This window comes from Pleurodeles waltl, chromosome 4_2 (genome assembly GCF_031143425.1).
Source record: "Pleurodeles waltl isolate 20211129_DDA chromosome 4_2, aPleWal1.hap1.20221129, whole genome shotgun sequence".
Classification (NCBI taxonomy): Eukaryota; Metazoa; Chordata; class Amphibia; order Caudata; family Salamandridae; genus Pleurodeles; species Pleurodeles waltl.
In genome coordinates this window covers 62,743,642-62,755,975 of record NC_090443.1, presented here as the reverse complement: position 1 = coordinate 62,755,975, position 12,334 = coordinate 62,743,642, and positions in this window count along the sequence as shown.

Below are 12,334 nucleotides of genomic sequence, written 5' to 3'. Positions count from 1 at the left end.
CAACTAATCCAACAGTTCAGGTCGGCTGCAGCATCGCAGGCCAGCTACAGTGTCGGGAGGACCTGCAAACAGTATTTTAGAAATGCAGGGTGTCGTGATCGTCGCAGTGGGATCCAGACTGCGGTGATGGTTTTGTAGGTCGCTGCGGGGGTTGTTGGGCCCTTGAAGTCACATGCATTGCTGATCGAACTCTGGGTTGCTGACTAAGTCAGGAGCGCTGGCGTGGAGTGTGTCAGGGCTGCGGAGCGGGATGATGCGACATGTGGTGTACAGGTCATGGTAGAGGCAGCATCTCGTGACGGCATCCTGCAGTGCTGGGGAGACCAGGGCTGCATTGTGAAGCGGGCAGTGCAGCGTCTCCTGGTCACAGTGTAGTCAGCGGCATTGTCGTTGCTGAAGCACTGTCAGTAGATCCAAGGTGGCGGCGCAGGGGGGGCTCCGTGCCACACCCACGGGTCATGGTACAGACAGGGGCATCTGTTGACAACACTGGAGTCGATGCCGTTGGTTGACTAGGGCTGCGATGCGGGGTGGGACGGTGCGTTGTGTACCTCACAGGTGGTGTCCTCAGCCACCGTGCAGGTAGCGGCATCGGTGTCACTGTGGAGCATCATCGTTCTGGGATGCCAAGACTGCGGTGTGAGCAAGGCAATGTGGAGTGCTGGGCCCACAAGTCATGGTGCAAGCAGCAGCTCTGTAATGGCATCAGGTGGTGGCGTTGGTGAGACCAGGGTTGCAGCGCGACGTGGGGCATGGCTCCATGTGGCGTCGTCAGTTCACGTTGCAGTCAGTGGCGTCATTGATGGCGCTGCGGGGATATGTCTTCTGTTGCAGCACAAAACACACAGTTCCCAGTGCAGTAGGCAGATGAAACTGAAGTCTTTGATATCCTTGAGATGTTCAACAGGAGGCACGCTCTACTCCAAGCCCTTGGAGAAAATTCACAAGCAGGATACACAGCAAAGTCCAGTCTTTGCCCTCTTTGAGGCAGAAGCAGCAACTGCAGACCAACCCAGCAAAGAACACACAGCACAGGGGCAGTACCCCTCCTTCAACTCTTCTCCTTGGCAGAGGCTCCTCTTGATCCAGAAGTCTGAACTCTTAGAAATAAATGTTGCATTGTAACTTTAAGCATAGCTTATGACCTGCAACCACCTTTGTGCGCTACATTGTGCTTCACCATGGGATGGACTCAAAGCTGTGAAACTCGAAGCATGAGATGGCAATAATAAAGTGGGGTTTGAAGCTAATCGCCTAAGACTGCCACCTGTATGGGGTTCAGAGTGCCGAGCATGTCAGCTTAATGCAAAGTCATGTATTGGTATACAAAGGATAATGTTTTATAGGTCATTTTTGTTAATAACTATGCACAGCGAAACAAGTTTGTGAACAAGTTAATAGGAAATAATGCACAATGGCTGTGCATGTTATGATGCAAATTAATTTGGAGATAGTAATAATGCAAGCTAGAATTACTTTTGTTTGTTAGGCAAACAAGTTTCTATAAATGAAATACAGAACCAAAAATATGAAACTTTCAAATTAGAAAGTAGTGTTACAAATATATATATTATATTGAATGAGATATTCAAATAAATTCAAGGTGGGCATTACTTGTCAAGGAACTCATAAGGGGAAGCCAAAATGTCTCATTCAAATCCAAAATGTGTGGTACATAGAGTAATAGAGTAAGATACATGATGGAGAAACCACCATTTGTATTGTACACCTTTAGAAATGATACTGCATAGTGTACTTAGAGCAGATCTTTTCAGCTCTGCTCTGCGGTGGCAGGAGATACTGGATCCTATACCCTCTGGCTTGCCTCCTCTTGAGGTGACCTATCAAAATATCACCTGCTGAGTACACAGTGCATCACCATTAAATGAAACTAATACCTACCCTTAAACCTGTATGTCATGGTCACATGGGTTGTCACAATAAAAACTATTTTTTTTACCCTTCAGTCAGGCAATGAGTAGGTTGTCAGCAAATCCCTTTCTTCACTCAGAGGTGCATCTAGATCAAAGACAAAAATATAACAATGTATTACCTATAATTATATGTAAACTGTCTAGCTAATTTATTTATGTACTGGCTTTAGTGTGATCGCTCACCATATCTTCTCTGTCACCATCGACAGGGTAATGCTAGTAAATACTGTTTAGTGTGCTAACCATTGCTTGTAGAGGTACTGTTGAGCCTCAAAAAATATACATGGGACAATACAGAGCACCACACAAACTAAATGGTGTGTAGTTACATAGCTCTGCATTGTAAGAACATGCTTCAGTGGAGGTAAAGTGCACAATTGATATGACCCTTTAGTTGGAATGCCCCTGGAAACATCTTCACTCAACCCATTCAAGCAGTCAAATACTTTATTCGGTCACATATATGACCATAAAAGCAACAGTTTTAAAAAAAGTATTACAAAACCACAGCAATCTCATAAAAGTATTTGCTAACAAATACAGCAATGATTGAACCAACCCCCACCATAGATCATGACGCACATCTTCTACTTAGCCTCAAAGCCTGAATAATAGAGGTCCAAACTGCAAAACATATTTTTGGGTGACTCTAAATTCTGTACGATCAATAAGCCCTCTTGATGTGTTTTAAAATGTTTACCTGTAAAATAGGATGTTAAACTGCTTTCTAAAAGTACAATGCATTGTGCAAAACAAACAACATGCTTAGTAGCCTGCTTAGAAACCCCATCGCACGGGCAGCAAGGCAATAAAGCAAACCATGACACGAGAACTCGAAAAGCCACTAAAAAGTGAATTGTGTGTGCTCTGAGCCATGTTAGATAAAACCTATGTTCTGAGCTCCTTATTCTCATTAGGTAGGGTTCCATACCATTACATATAGAAATCGGTATGTACCTTTGCACTGAAACCAAATCATCAATCTTTGCTAGTCTGCCTGTCCCTGTAGACAAAGTACAGTTCATTAACATAGGCCTTGGTGCCTGAGCTAGACCTCTCTGGGGTCTCAGAGAGGTGGCTCAGATTTAAGTCTGGGAGAGTATCCTTTACATATGTAATCCAAGAAATGGCTGATGACCTGCTTTGTTTGAGGCAGTCTGCCAGGTTTTTACAGGTAAAAATCAGCTCTGGGGAGAGCCAGATTTTGACCCATAACAAAATGGGCACCAAGCCCACCAAATCTTATAGAAGCCATAACCCTGCTCCATGATGGGAAATAAAACTCAATATAGATCTAGGGATTCCTAACCTATTTTCTACTACCTGATGGGGTTTTGGTGACATTTACCCCCACACATCAGCCCCTTATGTGCCCACGGAAAGACATTTACTTTTATCTAGCGAAATCAATGATTTTTAATGTTTATGGGCCAAATTTGTTGCAAACCTAAAAAGCCTTTCCCACACTGCCTACATCATTTGGGACTACTGTAAGAGTAATTGGTCCCAGGACAGGTTTGCATCAAATAACATGCCCAGGTAACTAAAGTGCATGATTTATTTGATTGTGTGTCACCCCTAAGGAATTTTCTAGAGCAGGTATTCTTTGGGCTGTGGTGAGTCAGCTTAGCCTTTGGCTTGCAAGCCTGTTGCCCCATGACCTGTTACCCACTTGGTGTGCTCTGTTTTATTCCATTTATATTATTATTTCTGTTAGTGTGCTGCCATTGCCTATATTTTATAAGAAATGTTTTGATTTTCATTATCAGTGCAGTTCTGAGACGGTGTCATTATTGACTTCACTATCAGTGATACATGTAGGTATTGTTATAATATCCCTTTCCCACTTACGGTGCGACAGGCACACACGCACTTGTTGGGGATTGTTTATGCAGTTGCTAACACAAGCCTGTCACATCATTTGTTTAGGAACATAGCTGCGTCGGATCCTACATGGTCTGTATAAATACACCATGGACAAGACCATTATAGGGGTTCCTTCCAGATACCCTCTATGCTGCATGTTACTGCAGAACTCAGCTTTTGTATCACCACAAAGTCTGACCTAGAGACCTCATTCCAAGGTAACAAGGGGTGGGCGGTGCTTCTCATGGACATGGTTCTGGAAGATCGGGGTTTATCACACCTAGCTGTCATGAGGTTAGAGACTAGGCGTTCTTGGTTAGGAATTACATATTTTACATTTATTGTAAGATGGTGGGGGTTTTCATATTCACAACTCTCATCTTCACAATTCTACTTTATTACTGCTCATTATCCTAATCAGTGCAGCACATGGATTTTATCATCATTTGCAGTCTTTTCAATAAATGTATTGAAAACTCTCCTGCATCTCCTTTATTGCCTTTGTGTGTATGAGACTTGTTGCTAACAAGAGAAAAGGGTAACTTCTGTTTCACCACGACTTCCCTTAGAGGTCCCATCTAGAGTCAGAGTTTTGGTGATGTACTGCTTGTGAGCGGGGAGGGATGGGCTGACAGTTGCAACTTGTTGTGTGGAGTGACTCAGTCGCCTACAAACAGAAGTGCTGTTATCCCTAAACCAGTCTTGCTTAGGAGCGAGAGTCCAAATACGACAGGGCTACAAATTAAAATGTAAGATTTGTCATTAACCTTAAGCTTCATCCCCTGCATGAAGCTGAGAAATTAATCTAAAAGTCCCTGCAGACCATTAGCTGTACGAGCTAAAAGGACAGCGTTGTCCACATACAGCAGGATGGGAACTAATCGCGATCCTATTTTGGGCACATAGGGAGTACATGTAATTAAAAAATAATCCAAAGCATTATTATAAAATAAATATTAAAAAAGGGTGTAAAATGCAGCCCTGTCTCCCCCATGAGTAACTGGTATTGGGGCATCGGGTCACTCAATTGGGAGTACCAAACTCTCATATAATTATCTAAATGGAGTTTGTCAGCACATCTATAAAGGTGTGGGGGAGAGGGGTGAACACCTGCTAAGCCCATAATCTCCCAGTGTTTCCCCTGTCCACTAGGTCAAAAGCACAGGAGAGGTCCCTGTTGGTCATATGTGCGGCACCTCCCCTGGCCCTGACATTTGCCAAGGATTAGGGAAAGATTTAATCCTTGCTCTGTTGTAGTCCTGGGCGAAAACTATATTGTACATTCATAACAAATAGTCTTTCTCCTAGGTTTCCAGTTTCCTCAAAATGACCCTGCCAAAAATCTTCAGAGATGAATCAAACAGAGAAATAGGACGATAATTAAAGGGAAAAATATTTTCTCCTTTTTTGTAAATGGGGACAATGACTGGTTGTTTCCAAGACTCTAAGGGTCCCCAAATTACTAAAGATCTAAAACAAAAGAGCCGAAAGATCAAAGTTATATTCATAAAATTCAGACGGGACCCCATCTGGTCCTGGTGCCTTTCCTGTTGCAGAGCGTGAAATAGACAATCGCACCTCCCAAGCTGAGATAGTTACTGAATACTATTGATGGCAGTAGCAGAACCGCAGATTCCACTGAGGACACTATAGGTTCAGACAATGATGAGTTGAATATATTATAAAAGCTGAATATATTAGAAAATGGGGAACCCATTCCAGCATCATTATATGACAGTCTATACCTGCAGGATTATTTTCAGTAAAAAAGGACCTGTTAACAACTTCCCACAAAGCCCTGTTGTCTTTCAGATCAGCAGCACGCTCTAATTCATCTCAGATATTAACTCTAATTTCTGTATTTTTATTCGCAATAGATGTTTTATAATTTCTTCTAGCTGCTCGCACCTTGGCTGGGTTTTGTGGGATACACTCAACCCAAACTCTGTCAAAATGTAACGGCTAAATACTTCCACTTCTTGATCCTTAAGGTTTGTGTAGGGGAACTCGGCTCTAAGTCTTTTCAGTTTTCATGCTATTGTTTAATATTGTTTGTTGTTTTAAAATACCACCCCCAGGTTTATTTTTTATTTTTTTTAAATATGAATGAAACAATGTAACACTGAAAATAGGAAAATCGCAGTGCATTTATTGGGCGGGGTGGTTACAGTGAGAAGTGATGAAATGACTGGTGCTGATGGGAAAACACAGACAGTAAATGTTTTTATAAAACGCTTTATGCATGGGAAATGTTCCCCCTGCGTGTTAGAGTACACTGTGCTTCCCCACCCCACTTTAAAATCAGAGTTAGGGTATGAACAAGCCAGTCAGTTGTTGTTACAGTGAGAGTTGGTGACCATATCTGGTGATGAATGTGACCACCTATTGAGTACATTTTACATACAATGGTTGTTGGGATGGGGTTGTTCCTGGGCAAGGCTTGGAAGAGTGCACCCCTGCCCTAAGATAGAGGTTTGAGGGGGGATCCTGCCACAGTGGTTAATTTATGGCAGTGTACACCATCAGCACATATTTCAGAGAACCGGCACTCTTTTGCTCCATCCTACAGATGTGATCTACAGGCCGCTTATAATAATGTTCTGGGCTCATCCAACTTGCAGCGTCCATTATTTGGACTGAAACCAGTTGCACATTACGGGCGCTCTTACTGGTGACCGCAATTGTGGAAATTTCAGTTTGCAATCACGTAAAACAAACTTCTTCGGTTCGCTGCAGAAAAAATGTTACAGCCCGGGATTGGCTGTCAGGACTCTTAACGTTTTTCATTGGTTATGAGGACGCGTAGAGTGTGTTGCTATGTCCTTGCTCTTTGCCTCTCAACCTTCATGAAGCGAAACAGCGTGCCTGCACTAGTCAGTAGGAAACGTGTTGCCTTGGCCTACCTCATTTAACGTGCGCCTGCCCAGCAACTCCGACTATCTAGATACTGGAGCTGCTGAGCAGAGTGCACTGTTAGGACTAGGCGTACGACAGCTGCTCATCTGTGAGGGGTGACAGAATCCAAAGTGGAGAGGTGAATGCCTTTTGTCCTTCTCTTTGTTGGCCCTGGATAAGAACATCCAGGTTGAGGCCAAAGATACATATAAATATCGGCCCGTCACTCGGGGGGCGATAGGAAGCACATGCTCTTTTCCTGTGCATTAGAGATACCTTGTGAGGTGTGATCTGTTTTTCAGCATGTGGAGTGTATGTTTTAGTGTACAAACTCCTGCCACTTCAAGCAGAAAATGCCCGTGACAAGTATGGCTTATTTCCACGGACCTTGCTCCAATCCCAAATGCCTCTGTCTCCTGTATGTGGCCTTCATTTAGCTATCACTTCAAGAAAGAAATAGTTCCTTAGCCGTTTTCCTTTTCCTTCTTTGGGTCATACAAGCCTACCACACTACACCATCACCTAGCCAGGCACACTGAGCCTGTATACAAATTATTGTCTGACTTTCCGGCTTATCGAGAGCATGGGTCTACTTCAGAAGATGATCTAATCCGGAAAGTCAGACAATTACAGCTCCTCAAATGTGCCTCCCTTCCACTTAGCTTTAAAAAGTGACATTGAAACAGATCCTTTTCCGGCGCTACATTCATGTCCTACACTTTGCAAGAAAAAACACTGTCAACAATGAGTTTAAGTATCCTCAAGGTACTCCAAGCCAGCCATGCAGCCTCCCTTTACAGTGCACGAGTTTTACTTCATGTTGTGAGTTGCACCTATCCGCTAAGGATATTGCCTTTTCTCTGGTGTTTGTTAAGTTTGATTTTTAATGTAGCAGATGAGCCTTGTATAGCGCAAACTGAGTCGCCTATATGCTTTTTAGCAAATTTAAGTGAAAATAGACAGTGCCTGAAATGGGAAAATAGAAGTGCGGGTACTCTATATTAGAGAACCTGCTTGTTTCTGAGAAGTGCCGGTACTCTCCAATGAAAAGTATTACGTTTTTCTTGAAGCGCAGGTACTCTCTTTCTCAGAATAAAGAAGTGCCGGTGCTCAGTACCGGACAGTACTGGCCCATTTAAAGCACTAAAAACAGGGCAATAAAATACACTGTCCTATTTTTGCAAAATGTTTGGTGGTGAAGACTCCTCCAAACCCTTCTTCAGGAAAGGCAGCTTCCTCATTTTACTTGCAAGCGGCAGTGCGGCTTTAACCATTGTCTATAGTGGCAGAAGGCTCTGCCAGTGGTGAAAGTGGGCTGCACTAGTGGGAAAAGTGGGTTGCACCCTCCTCAGAAAAGTTTTGGGCAACTGCTCTTATTTTTTTAAATTTACTATTTAAGTACCATTTTTTCACACCTGCCGCAAAGATCTTCCAGTTTCATGGTGGGCTAACCACTTGTAGAATGACTCTGACCCATCAAGTCTCCCTGAAATTGGTACATGAGCTGTAGAGAATTTGCTGATGGTTTGCCGTGAGTGTGCCAGGGATCCCTTTGCACTGTTTAGGACTATGAGCTGTATTAGTTCCTATCCGGGATTCTTCTGAATTGGTACTTGGTGACAACTTTAGTCCTCTAAAGGGCTCCCTCAATCATGTCCTGTTTTGTGCTCCTATATGCCTCTCCCATTCCCAAAGGTCGTGCTGCTCTGTGGATGGGCTCATTGCCACCTTTTTGGGTGGTAGAATTCTTGGGATAGCTCCATTCTGTCAAAAGATCACAGAGATATAAAGTGCCTCCTCATGAGAGGTGGTGCCATTGTTTCTCCCCTCATTAGAGGCTGCTCTTGTTCCCTGTGATGGTCCATATGCTTGTTTCCCAAAAGTGCATGTGCAGGCACAAGGAGATGGCAGAGTCCCTGAGAGATGCGGAGGGCCGCAAAGTGACTAGAGCAGGAGAGCAACTACTGAAAAACACACCTAAGCAGCAGCAAGTGAGTTAAAAGTACACTGGGCCAGCTATTTCAGGTGATACTCTCCAGAGCCCAGAGACGCTGTTGTAGTTGGACTCTCACTCCTAGGTGAGACTGCTGGTTTAGGGATGACAGCACTTTTGTAGGCAAATAATACACTCCTCCAACATGTCGCACATGTGACCCAACTCTCCTGGCTGACAAGCAGTGCCTCACAAAAAACCAAAGCAGTAAAAGGTGATTTCTGGAATCCTTACGGATCGACTCTAGATTGCAACATCTCAGAGGAGTCGTGGTGGAACAGAAGTTACCCTTTTCTCACTTTAACCCCTTCGCTGCCAGGCCTTTTCCCCCTCCTGTGCCAGGCCTTTTTTTGCCTATTTGGGGCAGTTCGCGCTTAGGCCCTCATAACGTTTTGTCCACATAAGCTAACCAAGCCAAATTTACGTCCTTTTTTTCCAACATCCTAGGGATTCTAGAGGTACCCAGACTTTGTGGGTTCCCCTGAAGGAGGCCAAGAAATTTGCCAAAATACAGTGAAAATTTCGTTTTTTTCAAAACAATTGGAAAAAGTGGCTGCAGAAGAAGGCTTGTGGTTTTTCCCCTGAAAATGCCATCAACAAAGGGTTTGCGGTGCTAAACTCAGCAGCTTCCCAGCTTTCAGGAACAGGCAGACTTGAATCAGAAAACCCAATTTTTCAACACAATTTTGGCATTTTACTGGGACATACCCCATTTTTGCAATTTTTTGTGCTTTCAGCCTCCTTCCAGTCAGTGACAGAAATGGGCATGAAACCAATGCTGGATCCCAGAAACCTAAACATTTCTGAAAAGTAGACAAAATTCTGAATTCAGCAAGGGGTCATTTGTGTAGATCCTACAAGGGTTTCCTACAGTAAATAACAACTGAAAAAGAAAAATATTGAAATTGAGGTGAAAAAAGCATTAATTTTTCTCTACGTTTTACTCTAACTTTTCCCTGCAATGTCAGATTATCGAATGCAATATACCGTTACGACTGCTGGACTCCTCTGGTTGAGGGGATATATAGGGCTTGTAGGTTCATCAAGAACCCGAGGAACCCAGAGCCAATAAATGAGCTGCACCTTGCAATGGGTTTTTATTCTATACCGGGTATACAGCAATTAATTTGCTGAAATATAAAGAGTAAAAAATAGCTATCAAGAAAACCTTTGTATTTCCAAAAAGGGCACAAGATAAGGTGTTGAGCAGTGGTTATTTGCAAATCTCTGAATTCCGGGGGGACCATACTAGCATGTGAATTACAGGGCATTTCTCAAATAGATGTCTTTTTTACACACTCTCCTATATTTGGAAGGAAAAAATGTAGAGAAAGACAAGGGGCAATAACACTTGTTTTGGTAATCTATGTTCCCCCAAGTCTCCCGATAAAAATGATACCTCACTTGTGTGGGTAGGCCTAGCGCCCGCGACAGGAAACGCCCCAAAGCGCAACGTGGACACATCCCATTTTTTTGAAAGAAAACAGAGGTGTTTTTTGCAAAGTGCCTACCTGTAGATTTTGGCCTCTACCTCAGCCGGCACCTAGGGAGACCTACCAAACCTGTGCATTTCTGAAAACTAGAGACCTAGGGAAATCCAAGATGGGGTGACTTGTGGGGCTCGGACCAGGTTCTGTTACCCAGAATCCTTTGCAAACCTCAAAATGTGGCTAAAAAAACACATGTTCCTCACATTTCTGTGGCAGAAAGTTCTGGAATCTGAGAGGAGCCACAAATTTCCTTCCACCCAGCGTTCCCCCAAGTCTCCCGATAAAAATGATACCTCACTTGTGTGGGTAGGCCTAGCGCCCGCGACAGGAAACGCCCCAAAGCGCAACGTGGACACATCCAATTTTTTGAAAGAAAACAGAGGTGATTTTTGCAAAGTGCCTACCTGTAGATTTTGGCCTCTAGCTCAGCCGGCACCTAGGGAAACCTACCAAACCTGTGCATTTCTGAAAACTAGAGACCTAGGGGAATCCAAGATGGGGTGACTTGTGGGGCTCGGACAAGGTTCTGTTACCCAGAATCCTTTGCAAACCTCAAAATTTGGCTTAAAAAAACACATGTTCCTCACATTTCTGTGGCAGAAAGTTCTGGAATCTGAGAGGAGCCACAAATTTCCTTCCACCCAGCGTTCCACCAAGTCTCCCGATAAAAATGATACCTCACTTGTGTGGGTAGGCCTAGCGCCCGCGACAGGAAACGCCCCAAAGCGCAACGTGGACACACCCAATTTTTTTAAAGAAAACAGGTGATTTTTGCAAAGTGCCTACCTGTAGATTTTGGCCTCTAGCTCAGCCGGCACCTAGAGAAACCTACCAAACCTGTGCATTTCTGAAAACTAGAGACCTAAGGGAATCCAAGACGGGGTGACTTGTGGGGCTCGGACCAGGTTCTGTTACCCAGAATCCTTTGCAAACCTCAAAATTAGGCTAAAAAAACACCCTTTCCTCTCATTTCGGTGACAGAAAGTTCTGGAATCTGAGAGGAGCCACAAATTTCCTTCCACCCAGCGTTCCCCCAAGTCTCCCGATAAAAATGATACCTCACTTGTGTGGGTGGGCCAGGTGCCTGCAACAGAATAAGGCCCAAAACTTGAAGAGATAGAAGGGATAGCACAGCAAGTTTATAAGGGCATATTCTTTTATACATCTTTAGACAGACTCTGCTTTGGGGACCCACATAAGTGAGGTGTCATTTTACTTGGGAGACTGAGGGGAAAACTGGGGAGTAGGAATTTTGTGCTGGAGCGGTGATCCTACTAAGAAAAGCCAGGAAAATATGCTTTTTTATGCAGATTTTGAGGTTTACAGAGGAGTCTGGGTAAGAAAATGTTGGGGGAGCCACGCAAGCCACACCTCACTGGACTCCTTGGGGTGTCTAGTTTTAAAAAATGTCTGGGTTTTGTAGGTTTCCCTAGATGAAGGCCGCACCCAGGACCAAAAACATAGGTGGGCCCTCCCCCCCCAAACACAGGTATTTTTGTAATATATCATTTTGATGTGTGCACATACGTCCGTGATTTGCCAAACACTAACATTGTGAAAAGAAACACACTTAGGTTATGTGAAGAAGACCCCTCACCCACCAACCAAGTTGGTGGCATGCTTCATAATCGGGGTCCCACCCGAGGCACCTAGCGTGTCACAGGTGTGCTGCAACGCCTGATTACAGCGGAGCAGGTTTTGTCATTTTTACCACACATGCTGGTTGGATTTGGCACGAGGGTGAGTGATGGTTCAGTGGATCAAATTTTATTAACAAGAGATTTCACAAAAATGAAATGCACTGCTAATAACTGAAAGGCAAAAAACTGAACCAATGACTCAGCTCGTGAGCTGTAAAGCCGCGACAAGGCACCAACCGCTTTACAGTCCATTCACACACCTTTCATACATGACACGCACAAGACCATTCACACCGCCAGCCACGGGCCCAGCACATTACAACACTCACATCGACAGACCGCGCCACTCAAGGGCCCATCACTTACATACGCCCACGTGCCTGATACAAGAATCACACCAGCTGATGGGAGTGTGGACTGCCGTTTGGCTGGCACCGCCAGCCAAGCGCCACCCCACGCACACCACCAGCCAAGCGCCACCCCAAGCACACAGCCAGCCAAGCGCCACCCCACGCA